Genomic DNA, 25,253 nt, shown 5'->3' with positions numbered 1-25,253 from the left:
GGCTACCCTCCATATGGTTGGTGTCTTGGTATTCCTGCATGCTCCAATCATATGGTCATCCATATCAAAATATCCTTCCACAGTCACCTTGGCCAGAGAAGAGAGCTTGGAAAATCATATGCTGACTCAAACACTTCCACCTGGAAGGAACACACAGCATCTCCACTTACATTTTATTGAGCAAAGCAAGTCACATGCCTATCAAGGAAATGGAAAAGAGAGATCCTCCCATTTATCCAGGAAGAGAAAGAGACCCAGAAGGATTGATGTCTTGGGAATGGGCACAGTGGGCTAGTCAATGAACCAGAGTTTAATATAGTAGCTCTTAAACCTGAGTGTGTATCTGAATTACTGCCAAGTTTGTCAAACAGAGATCACTAGGCCCCACCCCCAGAGCTTCTGGTTCAGGAGGTCTGAGTCGAGACTGGAAATTTTGCATTTCTAACAAGTTTCCAGGAAATGCTGATGCTCCTAGACCAGGGACCTCACTTTGAGAGCCACAGTTTCAAAATATTATATATAAGCTATCTTTTCCTATTTTAAATGGTCCTGCTCTCAGAGAGCCCACAATTTAAATTGAGTTAGAGTGAGAAGAAAATGTTCCTAGGAAATTGAGAGAAATATTGGCTTGTAATGATCAGGATTGGCCTAGACCAGCAAAAATAATAGCTAGAGCTGTTGCGGCCCACATCTTTTCTCACTTATTGATCCTCCACCATCCTCTTCCTCTCCTTTCTCCTCTTTGACAAAGGCTTCCCTTCACTGTCCCCCTGCCCTTATTGTTCCATGCTCCCATGGATCCATCTCTAGAATCCCACCTTTCCCTTCCCTCCTGCTCCTCTTTTCCTCTCAGTCACCCTGAGCCCACAATTTTTGGCATATACTCCCACCAGTGTCCAAATACTTAACCACTTAATAGTATCCAACTCCCCAGACACTGCTTAGATGGACTCTAGTGTGACTAAAAGCAGATTACATGGAAAGGAAGTTGGGAGAATCATGGAGGAAAAAGTAGCAATAGTTAAGGTAATGCATGGGGAGAGTAATGCATATAGCAACATCTCAGAAAGAAATTGTCCTGAGAGAATCATTGTTTTGGCTAGATCCACTAATGCCATCTATAAAAGCGTTTGCTGTGATCATTGAGAGTCTGAAAGAGGACATCAGCCACTCTATGACCAGCGGAACTGACCCCCCGTCAGCCTAAGGCCCAACTGGGTGCTTCTGCACTTGGGTTTCCATGAACTCACTTTTTTCAAAATATTTATCCCTTCTCACCAGTGTGGCTCTCTCTTTGGGAAAGGTAGATACAAGATGAATGAAATTTGAGAGTACAAGGCTCAGGACCAGGTGGCAGGGCAGGTTGGAGACAACTCAAGTGAGCAGGCCATCACTACTGCTCACATGTCACCATCCATCACCGACCTCGTGGACCAGATCTCCAGGGTCTCGTTGGAGACTCCCTGGTTCCCCTGGCAGGCATGACTGTCCAGTATCAGCACAAGCTCTCCACTTCTCTGGTCATCTTTGCAGGCGTCAAGACAGACACAGCACAGACAACAAGTATCACTTTCCCCACACTATATGTAAGGCACCATCCATGTGCCTCAACTCTGACTTGGAGGGGCTACCTCTGGGGTTGACCAAGCTGCACCAAATGGAAATGCAAAAGTCTGGTTTCCCTATGTTATGTGACTATACCAGGTTCTGTGGCACCTAATTCCGCTCTCCAGGGCCTAATCAGGTGCTTCTGCATTCGAGTTCCCATAAACTCATTTTTTCTAAAATATTTAGTTAGCTGCATAATCAGGAGCCAAGTCGAATTCAATGAAATCTGTTCAAATATCTAAGGTATGATTTCAAATTAGCTCTGCTGCCAACATTGACCTGGCCCATAGGGGACCCCTTCTGCTACATACCTCTCATGATCCATCTGTGGAATTTCTGAATAGTCAGCAATTCCAGGCTTTAAGTGGTTTGTAAATTTTCAGTTTCTACATTACTTTATTATCAAGTTATGACTTTTTTCATTAGGGTATTGTAATAGCTTTCTGTGTTCAGCTGTAAACAGTGAGTTCACTACTTAGTTTTATAAGTTTTTTCTGTTGTTTATTTTACTTCTTGCCCACAAGTAAGTTCTCTTACTCAGAACATTAGTTCTGTTTTGTCATGAAAAGGTAATAAGAGACTATTAATATATTTCACTTTGGTTTTTAATGTCAAGAATTTTTCAAAAAAATGTAAAAGGTGAGCTGAAAAAGAAATTGAGGGGAAAGTATATAAAATCAACATTTCTCTGACCTTAAAAAATAATATGTAGGGGCCAGCTCGGTGGTGTAATGGTTAAGTTTGCATGCTCCACTTCGGCGGCCCAGGGTTCATAGGTTTGGATCCTGGGATGGACACACTGCTCATCAAGCCATGCTGTGGTGGCATCCCTCATAAAAAGTAGAGGATGATTGGCACAGATGTTAGCTCAGGGACAATCTTCCTCAATCAAAAAGAGGAAGATTGGCAACAGAATTTAGCTCGGGGCCAATCTTCCTCACCAAAAAAAAAAAAAAGAGAGAGAGAGAGCAAGAGAGATGTGCATACATCTTTAAGAAAAAAAAATAATAACAATATGTAGTCTTCAAGCCAAGAGGTAAAATTATACAGTTGTGTGTTCAAAATGGTGATAAGCGAGGGATAAAATCCATTCTCCTGGTGCCAATGGGGCTGTGTCTACCCAATGGTGGGAGGATGACTTTTTCTAATTTGCCCAAAAACTTCTTATAGGCTTCCAGCGGCTCTGCTTGCTTCTTCTACAAATGCAAACTATACAGATATGAACAAAGCAGAAAACCAAGTCCTATCATCCACTCCCTGGGAAGGAACCTCTGTTAATATTTTGGTGTATATGCTTCCAGACCTTTCTTTTTACTACTCAGTTATTATATCTGGATAGGTAGATTTTTTGTGTGTGTGAGGAAAATCAGCCCTGAGCTAACATCCATGCCAATCTTCATCTTTTTGCTGAGGATGACTGGCCCTGGGCTAACATCTGTGTCCATCTTCCTCCACTTTATATGGGACGCCGCCACAGCAAGGCTTGACAAGCAGGTCGTCAGTGCGTGCCCGGGATCCGAACCCGGGCCACCAGCAGCGGAGCGCACACACTTAACTGCTACGCCACGGGGCGGCCCCTGGATAGCTAGTTTTTTTAAAAAAAAAAAATAGAACCACACCATAATATTCTTCTTTAACTTGCATTTTTTTTTTTTTTAATATGTCAGGAACATCTTTCCTAGAAACATGTTTACATGAAACTCTGCATCAGGCATTCTTCTAGGGGCTACAAATACAAAAGTGAAAGTAAAAAGAAAAGCCCTCAGACAGCTTACTTTTTAGAGGAGGGAAGAAGGGGGCAGAAAATGAAAAGAAAAAAAATGTAGATAATATATTTCAATTAACAGGATGTACTATGATAAAAATAGTTGAAAGGATAAAAAGTAGAGAGGGTGGTATTTCAGATTGGGTAGTGTGTCAATTAGCAGGCCAGCAGGAAAAGCACTCCACCCTCAGAGGACTCAAATGAAGAGACTTTGATAAAGGGGCTGTTCACGGGGCATGAAGAGGAATGCCAGGCAAAAGAGGCAAGGTGATACCATCCCAAGGGCTGAAGGGGCAAAGGAAGGAAGAAACAGGGTCACAGGAGAGCCCAGTGCCAGCGGGGCCACAGTGGGGCGGCCTGTGGAGTTGGGGGGATACAGCTCCAGCTAGAGATCAGGCCTGAAGCAAAGAGGGGGACGGGGTGAAATACCCTGGCCTTTCCTTGTTCCCACTCACTGCCATCCCACTGGCGCCTGCCATTAGCAGAACCCAAAAGGAACCCAGAGAGCACAGGAGGTGGTGAGAAGTAGTCCGATTTCAGATAATTTGAATGAACCAATAGGTTTTGCTGATTAGATATGGGGAGTGAAAGAAAGAAAAGCACCAGGATGACACCTCAGGTTTTGGCTTGAGCTACTGATTAAGTAGAGTCACCATTATTGAGATGGTGGTGGCTAGGGAAGAAGCACGGTATGGAAGTTAAGAGTCTGGTTTTAGACACGTCTAGTTTGAGAGGCCTATTAGGCATACAAGCAGAGATGACTAGTAGGCAGACAGTTGTATGAGCTTGGAACTCAGAGGAGATATAAATCTGAGACTAATCTGCAAATAGATGACCATGAGGCTGGTTAAGCTTACCTAGAAAGGGTAGGAAACAAAAGCAAAGAGAGTCAAGGACACTGTCCCTAGGGTCCTCCAACATTTAGAGGTCCAGGAGGTCGGATGGAGCCAGCAGAGGAGATGGGGAAGTGTCCAGTAAAGTAGGAAGAACCTAGGAGAGGATAGTGAACTGAACCCCAAGAGAAGAGAGTACTTCGAGGAAAAAGGAGTACTCAGCAGTAGTACGTGTTATTGGCTATGGGACTTGGCAGCATAGAAGTCCCTAGTGACTCTGATGAGATGGTATCACTGAAGCAGTGGGGATGAAATCCTGATGGCAGTGAGTTATAGAGTGAATGGAGGTGAGGAAGTGAAGACACCAAATAACTGTTTCTGCTTTAAAGGAGTTTTGCCATGAAGAACAGCTATAATGGAGGAGAAATTGCACAAAGAGACGGTTTTTTTAATAGGAGAGACATCACACACTTGTGTGCTGATGGGAATGATCTCTTAAGTAGGTGAAAATTGATGGTGCAGAAAGGAGAGGGCATGACTGCAGGGGCCAAGTTCTCGAGGAGGCAGCACCGAATGCGCTTCAGTGATTCCGTGCTCGGCGGGGAGTTGTCCCATTCAGGCGCAGAGATGCTGGAATGATACAACAAAGCGAAGAAGGTGTGGACATGGAGGCAGGTGGAGTTGGAGGGAGGAAGATAAGGTAGGTATCTCCTGATTGCCTCTATTTTCTCAGTAAACTAAGAAGCAATGTCATCAGCTGAGAGGGAGACCAGCAGAGAGGCTGTCGGAGGGCTGAGAGAAGAGAACAGTGAAATGGTCCCTCTGGTAGAGAGGAAAAGATAATGTGCCATAAACGTGCACGATGACTGTCTGCCTGGGATAACAATAAATCTGAAGTGAGACTAGCCAGCAGAGTGGAATTTCCCGACCTTCTCCCTCCCTCCACCTTCAGCTGCTCAGGCGCAGGTGTGGGGTAGGTAGAGAACTAGGTTGTCCTTTTGGGGTTTGGTGTTTCCCTTTATAACGGCTACATAGAGTGTACTTTTTGTGAGTAAAATGATTTCAAGTTTTGAATTTGGGAGTCCAGTTATGGTTTATTTATCCATCATAATAAGAAAGTGAGCTGAAATTTTTAAGTGACATTAAGCACAATTTAATCTAGGATTAAATCTAAGAGGCAATGGTTCCCAAAGTCCACTGTGCCATTATCAGATACAGTTCTGTCACTGAGTTCTTAACAATTTAAACAAAAAGAAACGAAAAAGAAGACAGAAAAAACGGTTTTCTTTGAAGTCTCAGAGTTGTTTGCTTCTGCAAACAAAAGTGTTGTTCTTGCCTCTTAGCAAAGTACTTTCCCTCTTGATTCATCACTTTATTCCTTTTCTATCTTCCCAGAACTCAAATAGGTGGTCTCATTCTGTGGTCAGTAATCTTTTTTCTTGACTGTTTCCAGAGACCACAATCTTTTCATCCTTGTTCACGGTTTCTCTCAGTTTGTTTCTTTTGATTCTGTTATTCAACGCTCTTCAAGGATTGTTGAATCCTGGAAACTATATTCAGACTCTATTTAATGTTTTTAAAACACATACACATTCACTTAAAGAAAAGTGAAATATATTTGAAGGTCGTGATGAATCACTAAACATATTATTGGGTATTTTTGTCATCTTTCTTTTTCAGTGAGCTTCCTGGATTCTGCGTATTCTGCAGACACACTTAACTTACTTGCGATAACCCTTCCAACCCTCTCATTGCATTATCAAGGGCAAAACATCTCCCTTCGTTTTTGGTCTGCGAATTCATGAGACAACAATTCCAGAATCATGGCTTGCATCAAAGGCCTTGCAATTCTTCCACATAAGAGTTAGTAAGAATCCTAAGCCAGAATCATGGAACAATGCAAGGTTAAGCCAGTCAGAGGCAGAAAACCTGTATCTTATGCTCTACTATTATTTAAGAAAATTGCTTGGTGTCTTGAGTTTCAAAAGAAAAAGAAAGGGAGGGGCTTGTGGCCATTTCAAGCTTTCTGACTTTAGGTTCTTTACCATAATTTGATCTCCCCTTGTTACTACTTTTTACATAATAAAATAAACAACTGACTATATAGACACCTTTTTTAATCCAGCTTACTAGCTAGATATTAAAATTCTCAGACAAGGCACTGGATTTTCCAACTTTGTGAATTAACTTCAGATGTTTGCCATATTAAAAATCTGCATAAATAAAATTGTTATTCAGCTCCCCTAAGCTACCCCAGCTCCCAAATACTAGGAAAATATTTCATTTAATGAGCATTTATTAAGTGTCTTTTCTCCCAAGTAGAAAGGATTGTTCCTCCTCTATGATTTCCCTCAGGATATAATTTCTTGAAGGTAGATATATATATCATATTCAATTAATTTCCAGTATAATATCCTAGGACAGTTTTATTAACTCAGTGGTTATTCAATTAATAATAATTAAACACTTTTTCAGGCTCAATCACTGATCACTTGGTAGTAATTACCTCAAATAGAATGGCAAAATGGAGTCAGAAATAACTGTTTGACATCTCTGGATTAAATTAATAGGGTTTACAATGTATTTCAATGGATAAAGACAAGGATAAATGCCTTTGGGGTGAAATTGCGTGAAGTGATTAAAGGGAGCCATGCTGACCTTGTTTTAAACCATAATAGCTTTACAATCTGGTCTCTTCACCAATAATTGTAAATTCCCAATATTTTCCAATCCTTCTGGGCATATTAAAAAAGGAAAGATTGTATATTGAAAGAGACTTCCCTTCTGGCCCCACATAAGATTATAAATGAGGAACCTGAGTCTAATTATCCAGCATTACATTAGTCCACAGAAGAAAATAAATGTAAAGTTTACAAACATGTTTAATCTTTTAGTCTTCTTTAGAAGACCTAGAGAATGCCTCACTTCTCATTGGTATGGAAAACAAATATATAATGATGTACATTGTTTGATTTCTTTCAAATTTTAGAATTTAAAATAGACCTTACTGTTCTTTTCCTTTCTTCTCTCCCCTTCCCTTTGCCTTCCCCTCCCAACAGCGTGGGCCTGAAGCCGTGAAGTGCAGCAGAGGAAGGTCAGCATCTACCCCCGAGGGAGAGAGCCACAGGGGCCCAGAGCAGGGTGTTAGAGCCCACATGGAGCAAGGCAGTGACCACGCAGGATGGCTGCCCGCCGTGGGGGTCAGAGCCAGAGCTGGGGAAGGAGCGTGCATGAGAAGGGGCAGCCTGGTGTAAGCTGTCAGAGCCCAAAGACAGTGAGGAAGGCATCCAGGCCTGGGGCCACCCAGCCCAGAGTGCTACAGCCCAGGCAGGGTAAACAGGTGTCCATCAGGTGGGGTCAGCCCCGCACACCCTGTCTCAGCCCAAGGGAGGTGAGTGTCCACGTGGGCAAGAGGGCAGCAGCAGAGATAGGTTACATACCGGGGATTGACAGAATGAGTAAATGAGTTAAGGATGTTAAGAGTCAGGTTCCTCATTGTCAGAGAAGGAAGCTATAAATATGGAAAGGAAGAAAAACTAGAATGAAATGGTGTTGGAGTGGAATTGGAGGTATCAGTGCAAACTCGTGATTTTCAATATATATGGGTATAAAGATATAGAAAAGCATATAGATGCAAATGTGTCATTATACATGCATATAAATAAAACCATATGTGTATAAAGACACATTTGCATCTATATGCTTTATATATATGTACTGTATTCTCTAGCTCTGTCCCCTGAGAGGGCCTGGGAACAGCCAAACTCTCATAGCAATGAACACACCTAGCACCCAGATCTTGGGTTATAAATATGATTCTCCAGTAACGGCAACCTAGATTTCTTGGAGAAATGGATGATTCTAGAGCTGGGAATCATGGGAGGGAGGGAGACTATAAGATGAGCCTATAACATCTTATTATATCAAAGCAAGGAAGTGCTCAAAGAATGATGGGGAAATGTCAAAAGGACATAGAACTCAGCTTGAAGGGGCTGCCACTGGCCAAATCAGGGATAACTGGAGCATCGAAATAAAAACAATAGCTATAACCTATTGAATAAAATAGGAAACCATGAGTCCAAACAGATTTAAATAAATGAATGGATTGAAAGTTTGAGGAGAAATATAGTTTCAAATTACCAAAGGGAGTAAGAGAAACTTTCAATGGAAAAGCCTGGCAGATGCCACCTTAGTCAGGTGATCAGAGTGAACTTCATTAGTAATGGGACAAATGGAAACTACGTCACCTGAGAGGATGCAAGAGAACACTGGGATACTCCTACCAACAGCGCAAAACCTGAAGGTAATCATGACATGTCGGACAACCCCAAATTGAGCGACATTTTACCATATAATTGGCCTGCGATTCTTAAAAGTGTCAAGGTTGTGAAAGTCAAAGAAAGACTACGGACTTCTTCCAGTCTGAAGGAGACGAACATGACAGCTACATACAACGTGTGGTTCCGAACCGGATCCTTTTGCTATAAAGCACATAACTAGGACAATATTGGTAAAACTTACATGGGGCCTAAGGATTAGAAGTTAGCAATGATTTAGTGTTAATTTCCTGATTTTGCTGTTTATTTGGTGTTACACAGAAGAATGTGCTTGTGGGGAAATGCACACTAGACTATTCAGGAATGATGACATAGCAGGTCAGCAACTTACTCTCAAAGTGTTCAGGAAAACAAAAGTTTTCTGTCCTGCACTGTCCTTACAAATTCTCTGAAACTTTATTACCGTACCAAATTTTAAAATAAAATATGATGTTTATAAAATAAAATAAATCTCATTATTCAATAAATCTCATTGTTTCCACTTTTTATTTTTGAACTCTCAGTATCATGCAAAACGCATCTGAGCTCTTCGGGGGCACAGGCTGCCTCAGTCGTCTCATCACCCACATGCTGGAACGCAGCCCACACCCAGCAGTGCTCCTGGACTAAGAGCAAATGTCTCTCTCCACCTCCATACGTACATCTCCAGGTGATGATACTTTTTCCTGTCGACTTGAATGATGCTGCGGGGAAAATACACTAAAATGGCAATGTCTCTGAGAAATATTTCTCCCTTTTCTCTTATTGTCTCGACACACATCCCATTCCCCAAATAAAAGAAAATTAAATATTAGCAACCCATATCCCAAACATAAAAGTCGTTATTATGCTTACAACTGAGTTGTTTTGTTGTTGTTTAGATTTTACTTTTATGCTATTTTTTTCTACCGTATCCATTTCCTTATACACATGGTCCTCTATTTTTTCAAATTCAACTTCCATATAACCCATACTTTTTTTTTTTACAAACATTATACATTAGAGCCCTTAATTTTTTTTTTTTTTTGTGAGATGATCAGCCCTGTGCTAACACCTGCCGATCCTCCTTTTTTTTTTTTTTTTTTTGCTGAGGAAGACTGGCCCTGGGCTAACATCTGTGCCCATCTTCCTCCACTTGATATGGGACGCTGCCACAGCATGGCCTGACAAGCGGTGCATCGGCACGTCGGTGCGTGCCCAGGATCCAAACCGGCGAACCCCGGGCCGCCGCAGCGGAGCGCGTGCACTTAACGGCTTGCGCCACTGGCTGGCCCCCATTAGAGCCCTTAAACTCACTGTTGTTGGCCACATTCGGAACTTTTTCTTGGCTCCCAAACATTTTGAGCCACGACATGGGGGCTGCCTGAGGCCAGGTGGTCACTCACTTCAGCCAGCACAGCCATCTTTGTCAGTGGGTAGTGCTGTAGAAAGAGTTTGACTGTTTTATCCTATTTTGCCATTAGTATTTTATAAAAAGTTGTGGGAAATGAGAAAATGGAATGGTTGATATTAGTGAAAAATACAGGTTTCATAAAAGTAATGCTATTGAGACAAAAAGGGAAATCAGTGGACATGCCAAAAGCTACAGATTTCATCCTTATTCAGATGTTCATTGAACTTAACCCAGGTGACAGTGAGTTCTGTTACATGGGAAAAAAAAGATCAAAATTTGAGCACATATATGATACATTAGAAACACATCTGTGTTTTAAGTTGGTATAATTAGACTTACCTTATATTTTTGATATTCAATTTTCTTTCATGCTTTCAGGAAGGTTTTATATATGAAAGCAGCAGACTGCCTATAGGGTTCATGAGAGAAGACGTCCACTCCTCTCTTAAAACTCAGACAACTTTTCCGGGGTTGTAATTTTCAGCAGCCATGGCCTTGGAATGAAGGGATGGTTGAGAGCAATCGTGTCGGTGGCCAAGATGGTCATCTCACCCTCAGCAGTGACGCTGGAATTATAGACCCCCGCCCATCCATAAATCCCATATCTGAGTCTCCAGGAGAAAGGACCATCTTCTTTTTAGCTGTGGCCCTGGTTAAAACAAAAACTGTCATAGATTTTAAATAAGTTTTCACTGGGATTCAAAATTCAAACTCAATTCTAAGGGCTGAATCCTACCTTTCTTTCCCTGTTTTAACATAAAACGTCTAGAATGCAGGTCAATGAAAGATAGAGGACAAGGAGAAGAAAGAGGAAGAAGGAGAAGAGGAGGAGGGAAAAGGGGAGAGAGATGAGGAAGAGGAGGAGAAAGAAGAGAAAGGAAAAAGGAAAATAGAGAAAGGAAAGTAGAAATGGGGGAAAGAAGAGGGAAAAGCTAAGGGGATAAGAAAGAAAAGAAGACCTGCTTGGAGGAGTTCATATCTGACCTCGTGACCTGTAGATCTGGTCACCAATTTGGAGTGTTCTTTCTAATCTCTCCTCTTTTTTCCACCTCTTTTCTTTCAATATTAAAGGGTCAAGAGCATATGGTCAGGACCCTGGTCATTGGGTTCCTGTCCAACTTCCAAGCTACCGTGTTAGTTACAAGGACAATAACATTTGCATATGTACTTTCTGAAGCACCATCATTTTGGTAATATTTTTACTTTGTGGAAACTGAGACCTAAAAGGATTTAATGTTAAAAAAGGGGGAGGTGCCGGTTGTGAATGTCAGACTTTATCTCAAGTCTCTGGCCTTAACCTCAAAGCTTTGTATTTTGTTTCTCTTCCCATTCCATAGCATCTTAGGATAGTTCTGTCTGTGTGTGCAAAGTAAATAGAAAATCAATAGTTTCACTTAATCATAAGTAGAGAAGCTATGGCGCTAGTTGCTATGGCTGTGGTTAACTCATAAAATTAGAAAATTAAGTCAATGCATACACCATATACATAAAGACATAACATGTCAAAGTTGTTTCTAGATGGTGATATTTTAGGCCATTTGTCTGTTTCTGTATTTTTTAAATCTTCTATAATGAACATGTATCACTTTTGTAAAAATTTTTTAAGAGTCTAAAGCAAACACAGAAAACATAAGAAATTTCTTTTTTCTTTTTGCTGAGGAAGATTCGCCCTGAGCTAACATCCACTGCCAATCTTTCTCTTTTTGTGTGAGAGCCGCAGTCACAGCATGGCCACTAACAGACAAGTGGTGTAGGTCCACGCTCGGGAACTGAACCTCGGCTGCTAAAGCAAGGCATGCCAAACTTAACCACTAGGCCACCAGGGCTGACCCTAAGAAATTTTTTTAAAATCTCTTAATCTCTGCCCTCTTTCCATTATACACATACCAGAAGGTATAGGAGAAATATTCAAATAAACAACATCAAGTGACAGTAAGCAAAAATAATAATAACAATAACTCCTCTGAAATTAAGAAATATTGTAATTATTTCTGGAATTAAATATGTATGCAATTTTTTTGAATATACATTGACTTTACCTTGGCTGTCAAAGTATTGTTGCCTATACCTAGAAAAACAATAATATTTTGCCATCCTCCCTACCTCAAAGATTCCTGAGCCATGTAAACTATAAGCAGCTCCACAAATCAAAAACAACTGTTTCTGGAGGGGTGAGTATCAGCTAGCTACAGGGCACACAGGATCATGGAGCAGCCAAATAAAACTCATCACTGTACTTACTTGGGCGATGTTGTGAGGACTTTATTCTTTTATGACACTTTCTTTATGAAAAATTCCTCTTGTTCTTTTTTTCTTCTCTCCCCAAAGCCCCAGTGCATGGTTGTGTATCCTAGTTGTAAGTCCTTCTAGTTCTTCCGTGTGAGCTGCCCCCACAGCATGGCCACTGACAGACGAGTGGTGTGGTTCCACGCTGGGAACCGAACCTGGGCCGCCAAGGGGCAGCACGCCAATCTTCAATCACCAGGCCATCGGGGCTGGCTCCCTCCTGTTCTTCTCAGTATCAGGAGTGGTTCTGCCCCCACTAAGTGAGTTTCGGGCCTGTGTCTCTCTTTATGTTAGCTGCTGAGCTCATAGAGCCCAACATGGAGCAAAGACATGGAGCAAAAGCTCTGTAGCCCAACAGGAGCGGAGGCCCATCTTTACAGCACACACTGCACGTGCTAGGACCCTCCGAGCTCCGTCCGCATCTCTCCTGCCCTCAGCTAGGACCTGGTACCTTCATCTACCTGCTTTCTATTTCATCTCTGTGTCGTGTATATTTTGGTAAATAATCTTAAATCCTTTCTGGGATAAGACAGGCTATAAATAAATATATATATACATATATGTATGTATGTATGTATCCTTGCATAATACACATCCTAAGTGTGAGTATGTGAAGCATTGATCTTTGGCTGTGTCAGTTATGTTTTTCACATAGTGTCTACCTACCACAGGTAATACTCAATCTGTAATTCAAATATACTACTCCCAATTCTTGTTATTTATAATCTTAGCAGTGCATAACCCTTAACATGTCATAAACAATTAGTGGCACAATCATTTATATCCAAGGTAACTGCTTCAGGATCTGAATTCAACCATATGGTCCTTTTGACCTCGCTGTACTGATTCACACTTCTTGGTATGTGCAGAATTTGCTAGACTGCCCTCAGGAGGAAAGAGAACTATTTCCTCCCTCAAGGTACTCTATGACTATAAAAGCACTGATGGCTTGTTTCCGAAGTTGGAGGTTGGGGGCGGGGGGAGGGCAAGTAGGAGGAAACAGGGAGAAAGAATAATTTTGACATAATTCTAACTATCTGATCATAGAAAGACATGTGTAAAGATGTTTTTGAAAAAGAAAATCAGGTGAAAGTCAGGTAATGGTAAAAGTTACACACCATGTTTACCATATTAGTGAGTCAATGAATGTTGACGTGGGCACTGATAGCACAGAGACCACATTTTCTCAACATATTCCAAACAGAAACCAACAAAAAAAGTGTGTGTGTGTGTAATACGGTAGGGCAGCCAGGAGAAACAAACACCACAAGGGAGTCAAAATTTGCTGTAATGCAAAGCCCTCTTTTCAATTATAAACAAAATAAGGAGGATCCCCAGCTTGATATTCATGTAGAAAACGTTTTCTAAGAAAAACATGGTTTTGATTTCTTAAGCTCTGATGATCACTCCTACATGGAACTAACCCTTGGTAGACTTATTTCTAACCACTCATCACTTGCAACAAGCATGTTTTCGAAACGCTTCAGCTCACAGGGAATATAGAATTGTGATCCCAAACCACTTTCCTGAGATGTTGCTTAGGAAAGACTCCAAGAGGCAGTACTGATATTGCAGGAAGTGATGTTTGCTTCGACTTGCAAAGCCTCGAAAGCTGTTGGGTTGGTTGGTTGGTTGGTTTTTTGGTCAAGTCTGCCCGGGACAGCAGGGATCTAAGACAAGCAGCACAGACTGAAATCTCAGAGCTTGGCACAAAGGCTCTCAACCTTCCACAAACCTTGAATAGGCACAACTAAACCATATTTCCTAGAATCGTAAACAACAGGGTACAGAGGGAAATTGGAATCCTAGAATTCCCATTCAGACATTCAAAGAAATTATTAGAATATTCCAGGAAAATGTCTAAAGATATTTTATACAAAAGTTTCACAACTTGTTCCAGAAAGCACAGGATGAAATGAGTTTAAAATTCCTCTAGCAATTGGAGGCCACTGGCTCTGGACATCAAGAAGGTGATCGGGTGACTAAGGGCAGCATCCCTCGGCCCAGGCACCCGGTCCCAGTGCCCTCCACCCTCTGTGTGGACAGGGTTACCCAATATTCGCTGCACATTATTGTGTGCCTGGCCTCATTCTAGGCTTGAGGGATACAGAGATAAAAGAAACTCCATCCTCAAGGCCCTTATAGTCTAGAGAAAAGAGAGAAATTAACCAACAATTAATGCAAGAGGCAGCATAACCTAGTGACTATAAGAGTATAGACTTAGAAGTCAGACATTCGAGCTCAAATCTTGACTCTGGCTTATGGCTTATATTGGCTGTGTGACTTTGAGAAAGTTATTTAACTTCTGTGCCTCAGTCTTTTATACACACACATGCACATACACACACACACAAATATATACATTCACCTACATTTACATATATAAATACACACACACACACACAAATCAGTACCTCCCTCATATGGTGATCATGAGAATTAAAATACGTTCATCACTTAGGAGACTGTCTGGCCCTTAGTAAGTGCTATATTTTTTTGTTAAATAAGTAAATAATTAATAAAATATAAACAAGGTCCATAAGAGAACCATGCAAGGCTCTGAGAATGAAAAAGAGGCATCTCTACCAGCCAAAGGACATGAGGAATGGCCTAAGAGAAAGTGCCATGCTGGAACAGGGCCTATATTAGACTCAGCAAGAGCGAGTCCAGGTTGACCAGATGGGAACGTGAGAGATTGGTGCTCCTTAAACTCTTATCCCAGGACATGCAAATCAGCAACGGAAAGCAAACTAGAAACGGAGGAAGAGTTCCACCCAATTTTTGGAAGAAATTTTCTTGCAGTTCTAGATTTAAAATTCAAGAGGATTTTACATTCTATTCCCTAACATATTTACGTTTGTTCCAAAATAAAAAATAATAGCTTTTCTTTCTCACCAGTGAGTTAAATTTATGTTGAAGCAGATGTGCCAGCCTCTGCTGGGGGTAGATGGGCCCTGATCTGGGAAGCAAGTGGCAAAAGGATGAGAAGATACAAAGGTATGGAATCAGGAGAAAGTGTGACACAGTCAGGGTCAGCATTAGAAGGTAAGCTAGCTGGAGTAGGTTATGGAGTGAGCGGCAGGACCTCCAGGCAAATGCCACTCCAGGCTACACCAGGAGGAAACTCCACAGCAGGCATCCTACAACAAGCTCAGGCACTGCTGTGGGGAATGGGACAAAGGAGCCTACTGGAAATAACTGAGGATGACCCAAAAAGTCCGTATAGGTAGATAGATACTCTGCCCCCTGGCTCTTAATATTGAAAGCCCAGCTCAGATCAGAAGGAAAAAATATATTATAGAACCTGGTGCAATTCCAAGAAAGGCACCAACTGTGACTGAGCACTTTCATCTCGGAGTTGACTGCTCCAAGGACGTGATTCCACAAGGTGGTGTTTCTAGATGGTTTCTAGGTGTTCTTTGCATAAGCAGACCCAGTAATGTACTTTTATCAATACTCTGAGTGTGAAGAGACCCTTCTGACTTTGGCTGGCATTAACCAAATTCACAGAAATATATAAATATAAAGTGGAATGCTAATTCATCAACTTATAATGAGAAAAACAACTTTCATTAAACTGGAATTCCAAAATATATTGAGAAAACTATCTACTGAGCACTGAGCTAAATACTTTACAAATGTTATTATGTTTAATTCTCAAGACAATCTCACAAGGTAGATGTTGAAGAAACTGTTAATACTCATCGGTATCTCCGTGTACCACTACATGTTCCCACCTCCCTTGCAGCTCCACTGGCCAACAGAATATGAGTGGAGTGACGTGGTTAAGTGGAACGTGCCTCTCCCATGCTCTCTCTTTCCCAAACATGCAGCTGGAAGCAAAGGAAATGGTGGCCAACAGACTGGAAAAAGAGGGAGGTGTTAAGGGAAAGGACATCACAACGAGATCAAAGCTGTTCACCTTTCTAAATACACATTCTCAAAGACCAAGTCTGGCCCAGACAAGACTCCAAGTGAGCAGAGGGAGACAAGAGGCTGGAGTGGGCCTCACAGGCTACATGGAGGAGTGCCAGGGGTAGAAAGGAAAGAAGAACCATTTCAGAGGATTTGAGAAATGGGAGAGGTTGAAGGAGAAAAGGTTGTACCTAAAGGAAAAAAAAAAAAATGGAGGTAAAGTATGCCCAGGTGATGACAAGGTCTAGGGTATAAGCACACCAAGCGTTGTCAGAAGTGGAGAAGTAGAGGCTTTGAAATACTCAAGGGACGTTGAAGAAGGGGTCTGGATGGGTCATTAAAATATCAAAATCTTAAAACCAAGTCAAGGCCTTAGATTTATGAAATCACAAATCCAATTTTTAATATATAACACACACAAACATGGACATCTGATACACTTGGAATCCTGCCTTATTTTCATTAGTGATTTTCTGCGTCATACCCATGTGTCATCCAGACTGGTTTACTTTAAATCCTACAGGACATAGGTTTGATACGAAACTTTAATTCAATATATTTGCCCTGGGCCGGCCCTGTGGCTTGGTGGTTAAGTGCGCGCGCTGCGATGCTGGTGGCCCGGGTTCGGATCCCGGGTGTGCATCGAGGCACCACTTCTCCGTTCATCCTGAGGCCGAGTCCCACATACAGCAACTAGAAGGATGTGCAGCTACGACATACAACTATCCACTGGGGCTTTGGGGGGAAAAATAAAATAAATAAAATCTTTAAAAAAAAAAAAAAAAAACAATATATTTGCCCTTGTTAACAAGAATAAATCATATGGAAACTGACAAATCCTTGGAACAAACTTAATGAATTTATATTGTGATCATGAAAACATGAACTCTACTATTGTCTTCAACCAAGTATTTCCTTTTTTATTTTACCAAAGATAATATGGGTGATGTTTCACAGATATAATAGAGTCATTCTTTTTTTTTTTTTTCTGAGGAAGATCAGCCATGAGCTAACATCTGTAGCCAATCCTCCTCTTTTTGCTGAGGAAGACCGGCCCTGGGCTAACATCTGTGCCGGTCTTCCTCCACCTTATATGGGATGCCACCACAGCATGGCCTGACAAGCGATGCATCGGTGCGCGCCCAGGATCCAAAGCCAGGTCGCCACAGCGGAGTACACACACTTAACCGCTACAACACGGGGCCAGCCCCTAGAGTCATTCTTTTAAAACAGTTTTCTTAAATAGCCCAGATGTTTAGCATATTCTTTTTTCCAAATTTGCTACTTTTTTCTTTAATTATAAGTATATCCAAAAAAAAGTCTCTCCAAATACGCTTGGGGTGGAGGGAGTGGGAGGAACTGTGTTACTAACTGAGTCACATAGGCTATTGCAATCTTACCAGGAAACACACCCAGGAATACTTCTTGGCTTATGTCAGGGAATGGCCAGAAAATTCTTTTAATAGTCAACTATCTCAAAGCTAATTGATGACGTTCCACTTAATTAGCAGAGACTCTCTCTGACTTTTTGTCTCTTACTTATATAAAGAAATATTTACAGACAAGAACCATTAACACTTACAGATGAAGCAAGCAGACCTGTACTAGAATGGACTTTCTACTTCCAAAAACAGTTCTTCATCACGCTCTTTTGATTTGAAATTCCTTTTACTGAGGACAAACTTTATCTTTCACAAAAAAAGAAAAGGCTTAAAATATAAATATCTCTGGAAGAGGTAACATACTGGCTGAAATCCACAAATTTGATTCTAGAACATTCCTAAGAGCAGGTTTACAGAGATATAAGAATTTTGAGTTGTTGGGAGGCAGAAAGAAGCAAAAAATGAAATAAGGTGAAAAATTGTTGGAATCACATTTCTGATTTATTTTGGTCGATGTCATTAGATACATATACATTTCTCCTTGATTTCTATACTTCTTACCAACTATCAGCCTCATCTAGCACTAAACAATGCCTTTAAAAGGTACTTTAATCCTGTGATTCACTATTTCCACTTATATAAAAACAGAACTATAATAGCAATGCTATTTCTTGAAAAATCTCCAAGATTCTTAGACCAAAACTGTTATGCAAATGTAAAACATTGTAATGGTGGGTGTGCTATGATGTGATTTATTGGAAGGTCAAGGTCCCCAAAATAGGTGCACTGTTTGCTACTCCCTTCTTACAAGATTGCTCTCCCCTGACCCCGGGTCCAGCTCTCCAGAGCTATCCCGGCCGTCCCCCTCAGTGCTGACCAATCACGTTGATTACACCTCAAATGTGATATCAGGGTCTGCCTACACTGACGGAAAAGACACAATTACATGCCAGAAAAGATAGGGGGACTCAGGGCAGGTGAACTGTACCTGTGTCATACTTTTCAAGATGTAATTCATCCTTCCTGTGATTTAACGATTTTGTGGGGGTGGGTGTTGGCAAACATATACTGCTGGGTGTGTGTGATATGGGCACACATTTTGAGTCTAATATGAGCACAGTGTCATTGGAGACTGAATCTGCCCCATCTTCCTTCTGTGCCCCCATCTTTTTATTCTCTTTCACAGTGCATCTCTCTGGTCCTCTCTCCAAACAGATTGCACTATGATTAATGAGCTCACTGACAGTCAGAAAATCAGTAGACAAACTTGAGAACTAAAGCACATCCCTGACCATTCTCTTTCCATTTTGAACAAGAGAATTAATGGAAAAAAAGGAGGCAAGAGTCAAACAAATTATAATAACCAAAGTGAGTATTTAGAAAAAAACCGTTCCTAATGGCTAGGTACCCTTCAACTCAGCGCCATATAAGCTGCTCCCAAAAGAATACAAACACAAATATTTCTAATCGCATCACTTCCCAGTTTTGAGGCTGATTCTCTGCAGAGAGAACAAAGTCAACTGAACAAAGTATATAAGTCGAACTCACTTTTGCCTCTCAGTGAATATTTCAGACTTTTGTATTTGAATTATCTAGATAATTAACTTAAATTTTCACTTTACTTGGCACCTATAACACATTTTTAAGCACGGATTTGCTTTTCTATTCTTTCAAAAACAAAGTAAAATACTTGATATCTCAAAATGCCTTTGACCTTGTCCAAAAAATTTCAACAGAGCCTCCAGAAAGCCTTTAAAACTGCATCTATTATTTTGTGCCCAGGATCATGAGTACTCAATATTTGATAATATTCTGCAACTTCGGAGAGCTTATCTCCAGACAGTCTTTGAGTGGGAAAGATGCCCTCAGTATAACTAAGCCAATTAGCTTTTGCAGACACTATTTTCAAGCTTTAAAGTAGACCACAAAATCTACCCTGGGATGTAAAGGCAGTATATTTTATAAATTCTGAAACTCTTTCCCCTACTTTTGTACACAGAAAAAAAATTTCTTCAATTTTTTTTCCCCAGAAAATTACAAACTTACCATTTCCTTCTTCCTGTCTCCTCTTAATTGTATGGAATTTTCTCATTTTCTTATGCTGAAATTTAATCCTTGAGAATTCCCAGTTTGTCCCACATGGTTGAATGGAATGTTCAGTATTTTTTTATATTATGCTACATTAGGGAAGTAATCACCCAAAATAGACATTTATGATAAACTTAAAGTTCTCTCGTTTTAAGTAAACACACATTCTAAACTTTTTAATAAACCAAACTTCTAAATATTCACTAAGAGTTTTACATTGAAAATAGACTATCAGAAAAGTATCATATAACACTGCTGTCCTCTAGCCAATGTTATTGCAAAAGGCAGAGATCTGAGTCTGAAGGAGTCAGAATAACTCAGCAGATAGTTGATATCACTGGGACCATTATAACTAAAATGTGAACTTTTATTTAATTAAGCAAATAGTCTGAAGAAATAAATGTAAAGCCGTTGAAAGAGATAGAGCATGACTCAGAACTACACGAGCCAAGCACTACGTGTGGTGTGTGCTAATGCTACTCCAGGCTAGTTAGCTAAAGACGGACAGGGCAAATGCCAGAAAGGCTACGGACAACAAAAGGACTCAGAAGGAAGGCCTACAGCCACTTAGGAGAAAAGAATAAAGAAACTGGGTTATTCCAGCCAGGAGAGAAAAACCTGGAGGACAACCTCCTCTCAGACTTCACTTTAAAATGGCTGTTGTCGGGCTGGCCCCGTGGCTTAGCGGTTAAGTGCACGCGCTCTGCTGCTGGCGGCCAGAGTTCGGATCCCTGGCGTGCACCAACGCACTGCTTCTCTGGCCATGCTGAGGCTGTGTCCCACGTACAGCAACTAGAAGGGTGTGCATCTATGACATACAACTATCTACTGGGGCTTTGGGGGAAAAAAAGGAGGAGGACTGGCAATAGATGTTAGCTCAGAGCCGGTCTTCCTCAGCAAAAAGAGGAGGATTAGCACGGATGTTAGCTCAGGGCTGATCTCCCTCACAAAAAAAATAAAAATAAGAAATAAAATGGCTGTTGAGGGGCCGGCCTGGTGGCACAAGCGGTTAAGTGCACTCGCTCCGCTGCAGCAGCCCGGGGTTCACTGGTTCAGATCCCGGGTGCGCACCAATGCACTGCTTGTCAGGCCATGCTGTGGTGGTGTCCCATATAAAATGGAGGAAGATGGGCATGGATGTTAGCCCAGGGCCAGTCTTCCTCAGCAAAAAAAAAGAAGAGGATTGGCAGATGTTAGCACAGGACTGATCTCCTTACAAAAAAAATAAATAAAATAAAAAAATAAAATAAAATGGCTGTTGAACAGGTCAGGGACAGACTGCTCTCCCACAGGACAAACAGGAAGGGGTGTCATCAATGCCGACATAAGGGACCAGACACAGGACAGACTCTACCATAACGGGGCCTGTTGAACTTTAGCCTGGGTCACCCTGTGTGAACAGTGTGTGACACTAAAGCCCCCAGGTCCCAACACACTCAAGAATCAGAAACAGGAGAGCAAGTGCAAGCAAGGGAAAGGACCGTGTTTCTCGACAGAAGGTGTCTTGAGGAGACCAACAGGGTGTCACATCACACATCATGGAGCAGCTACCTGAGAATCTCTCTCATTCCTCTTCCCCGCAAATTCCAGTCCATCTGGCAAACTCCACTGCTCCAGTGGGCTCTGAGTCCTTCTCCTCCTCAGGCTCCTCCTCCTTCTCCTTTCCTCCCTCCCACTCTCTCCCCTTCTGCAGGTCACTCCTCTCTCCCTCTCATCTCCCTCTCATTTTCTCTTTTTCTTCTTCTCAGCCTCTTTTTACTTCCTTCTTTCCCCCTCCCTCCACCCTCTCCGTCTCTTGCTCTGTGCACAAACAGTATTCCCATGGGTGGAGAGGTGGGAACTAAAAATACTTGTAATAGGATTTGTTTTTTAATGACACACGGTAATTTATACATGCCAATAGATTGTGGTATCACGCTTTTTCTATAAATGATATAAACTTCCTCCCAAGCCCACTGCTATAAATTAAATTGTTTCCCCCTCTGACCCGCCCCCTATTCATGTTGAAGCCCTAACTCCCAATGTGATGGTATTTGGAGATGGGCCTTTGGGAGATAACTGGGTTTAGATGAGGTCATGAAGGTGGGGCTCTCACGATGGGATTGGTGCCCTTATAAGAAGAGGAAGAGACACTAGAGCTCTCTTTCTCTGCCTTGTGAGGACACAGTGAGAATGCGGCCACCTGCCAGCCAGGAAGAGAAATCTCACCAGGAACCAAATCTGCTGGCATCTTGATCTTGGACTTCCAGCCTCCAGAACTGTGAGAAAATAAATTTGTGTTGTTTAAGCCAGTCTGTGGTATTTTGTTATGGCAGCCCCAAAAGACTAATATGTCCCCATTCACACCTTTGGAGGTGGGGGCACAGGGTGGGATAAGGGGAGCTACAAACTCACCAGTTAAGAATCAGTCAGTTACTTTGGTTCAAACAGTCCAGATAAATACGCAGTCAACGTTCAAAATTCCTCTAAGACTAGGCTCTCCTCTCTTGTTCCTCCCTCCTCCCAAGATGGGAACTTAAGTGTAGGGCAGAGGTTGCATATCCCTGGGGTCAGCTGAAGGCCTCCTCAGAGATATACCCTGCACCACCTGGTCATACCCTGCTGGAGACATTTGTGGTCAGTTCTCTTAGCAAAGCTTGGAGTCTCAGGGGTCATTTCCTCCATTAACTGTCTCCACCTTAGCCCAGGCTGGCCCTGCAAGTTCTCTGTGAGTCTCTCTCTACCTTATCTTCCAGCAGCACCTGAGAGAAGCCTGCACTGGGGTCATCCCACCCATTGCTACCCCAGCCCTAGCAGCCTCTGCTTTCCATTCCTGCACCAGGACGCGTAAGAACTTCTGAATCCTTCCACATCACACAGACGCCAAGGAACTTTTGTTACTCTATGTTTGACTCTGTCTAAGCTTAGATGCTATCTTCAGCCATTTCTACTTCACTGCTGGGTGGTTCCATATTGAATACCATGAATCTTTTAGATGTCTTCAAGTTTTCCCAGTCTGTATCTAGGAAACTAGAAACAAACCTCCCTGCTCTAGGAATACTCCCCCCAAAAAGATATGGTTATTTTTAACTCCCTCTCTCCTTTGGCCATGAAAGTATGGGGAGAAAACCAGGGTCCTCTTATCTGAGCGCTTTCCTTCCTCCCTCCTGCGGTCTCCTCTCTCTTTGTCTCGGGTGTAGAGTGCGTGTGTACATGCTTCCTAAAACTAGAAGTGTTATCTACTTTCTCTTCCCATTGCATGGAAAACACCGATTGTCACAATTTCCTTCAGAGTTTCTTTGATACTGTTCTTTCCTTCCCTGGGAAATAAGCCTAAATGGTGAAGGCTGGAGGAGGAACAGGAATTAGGAAAAATAAATATTACATCAGTTTTTAGAGCCAGCCCTGATGGCCTAGTGGTTAAAAGTCTGGCACGCTCCACTTTGGCAGCCCAGGTTCAGTTCCCGGGAGTGGAACCACACCACGCGTCTGTCGGTAGCCATGTTGTGGCAGCAGCTCACACAGAAGAACCAGAAGAACTTACAACTATTCACAACTATGTACTGGGGCTTTGGGTGGAGAAAGGAAGAAAAAGGAGGAAGACTAGCAACAGATGTTAGCTTAGGGTGAATCTTCCCCTGCAAAAAAAAAACATATATATATATAAACATATTGTATTTATACAATATACAAAACTTATAAAATATACAAAAATAATTGTATGTATATATATATATACACAATTAAAAAGTATTATATCAGCTTTTAAAAAGCATTCCCATTATATACTTATGTAGCCAATTTATCTCTACCTAATGGGATATAAATATGAAATAATCTAACTTTTTCCTAATCCCTGCTGTGATATTGTGACTTATAATAAGAAATATATATTTGGTCTTCACCCTTTTCCTGGCACAGAGCTCCAAAAACCCTTGGAATTCCCTAAGTGAGAGCCATGAAGTTGTCTTTTGTTAGGTTGAGGAGGTGACTCCGGGAAGCACCTAAGGATGGGGGCTGGGTGCAGGGGAACCAACCCTGCAGTTAGAGGGCTGTAACTTTCAGTCCCACCCCCCTGACCTCTGGAGAGGGGAGAGGGCCTGAAGGTTGAATCAGTCACCAATGGCCAATGACTGAACCAATCATGCCTATGTAATGAAGCCGCCATAAAAACCCAAAAGTGTTACTGTTACAGGTTCATTTTTGCCCATCACTAGGAAAGCCAAACACCAAGACAACGAGATTGCAGAGAGAGGGGGTTTAATCACAAGGCAACCAAGTGAGGAAAATGGGAGAACAAGTCTCAAATCCACCTCCTCGAAAATAAGGACTCAGGGATATTTATGGGGTAGGAGGCAAGGTGGTCTGAAGTGTGGAGATAGATGATTGGAGGTGAGGAGAGGTGAGGTAATTGATGATCTGCGCAAGCGTAGTCAGACTTCATGCCTCTTCATAGGACACATGTTCACAAAATGGCGGTGTTAGCATACCTGAGGGGGGAGTTTTTAGCCTCTTGACGTCCAAAGGTCGCTTATCGGACATCTGCTTGAGCCCAGTTGATGGGTTGGTCGTCTCAACCGGTCTGAAGTAGACAAGGAGTTCTAATTCCTGAAACACAGCTCAAACACTCATTACCATGGTGACCCAGGCTCCAGGGAGATGTTATCTGTAGGAACCTAGTAGGAGTCAGATAGCATATTACCTAAACAGCACAGTTAACAGTGGGCGGGGGAACGGCTAAAAGCTATAACCAGTAATTGCAAAAAGAAGAAAAAATTTTAGTTCCTAGCTACCTAATCATCAATGGCTAACTGTCTGCCAGTTTCAAAAGGACGAAGTTCAGAGAGCTTCTAGCTTGGTGAACCAGAACCCTGCCACATGCCACTGAGCCAGGTCCCAAACTCCACAGGGTCAGGAGCTCCTTCATTTGGGACCTTGTCCTGTGTTATCTCTTCATCTGGCAGTTGATTCATATCCTTTAATACCCTTTGTAATAAACCAGTAATCTAGTGAGGAAACTGGTTTCCTGAGTTCTGTGAGATGCTCTAGCAAATTAATCGAACCCAAGGAGCGGATTGTGGGAACCTCTGATTTATAGCCAGCTGGGCAGAAGCAGAGGTAGCAATCTGGACTTGGGACTGGCATCTGAAGTGGGGCAGTCATGGGACTGAGCCCTTACCCTGTGGGATCTGATGCTAGCTCTGGGCAGGTAATGTCAGGATTGAGTTGAATTATAGGACACCCTGCTGGAGTCTGGAGAATTGCTTGGTGGTGTGGGGGAAAAACCCACACAGTGGAAATGCTGATCAGAATTGCACCTGCCTTCATCCTCTCTCCACATTTCCCTTTCCCTTCACTCCATGACATCCTCAGCAGATTGCATCGCTTTCTATTCACTTTTGGATATTAAAAAAAGACCATCTAAAACTTCAATTTCAAACTCTATGTAAATTCTCTCTCCTTCCTATCCCACCCCTCCAGAGAAGGCCCTTGTCAGGACCCTGACTACTTGTAGTGAGATGAGGTTGGTGGGAGTCTTGGCTCTGAGACACCCCCTCCTCCCTCTCCCAGGCCTGGCTCCCCTCAAGTATTGGAATTGGAAAGAAAGGGAAGGAAAGAGACAGCTGTAGCCCCTCTCTGTCAGCTGCTCTGCATTTCCACGACCCCGTGTGTGCATGCCAGCGTCTA

The 25,253-nt window shown here is 42.1% G+C and overlaps 1 long non-coding RNA gene and 1 pseudogene across 1 annotated transcript in view; one reads left to right on the top strand and one right to left on the bottom strand.

Moving 5' to 3' along the window:
• The first annotated feature begins 945 nt into the window (after positions 1 to 945).
• LOC147915227 (poly(rC)-binding protein 2 pseudogene) lies at positions 946 to 1,720 on the top strand (annotated as a pseudogene).
• Positions 1,721 to 9,017: 7,297 nt separating this feature from the next.
• Positions 9,018 to 25,253, bottom strand: part of LOC147915226 (uncharacterized) — a 34,811-nt gene continuing 18,575 nt past the window's right edge. The window contains exons 2-4 of the long non-coding RNA XR_015554522.1: positions 24,056 to 24,241; positions 10,255 to 10,564; positions 9,018 to 9,226 (exon numbers count right to left, since the gene is read on the bottom strand). This is a non-coding gene — a long non-coding RNA (uncharacterized LOC147915226). The remainder of the gene's footprint in view (positions 9,227 to 10,254; positions 10,565 to 24,055; positions 24,242 to 25,253) is intronic.

Source organism: Ceratotherium simum, chromosome 15 (genome assembly GCF_057802395.1).
Source record: "Ceratotherium simum simum isolate JZ-2026a chromosome 15, ASM5780239v1, whole genome shotgun sequence".
In the NCBI taxonomy this organism is placed as follows: domain Eukaryota; kingdom Metazoa; phylum Chordata; class Mammalia; order Perissodactyla; family Rhinocerotidae; genus Ceratotherium; species Ceratotherium simum.
Note: the sequence above shows the minus strand (reverse complement) of the source record. Positions and strands in the feature narration are given on the sequence as shown.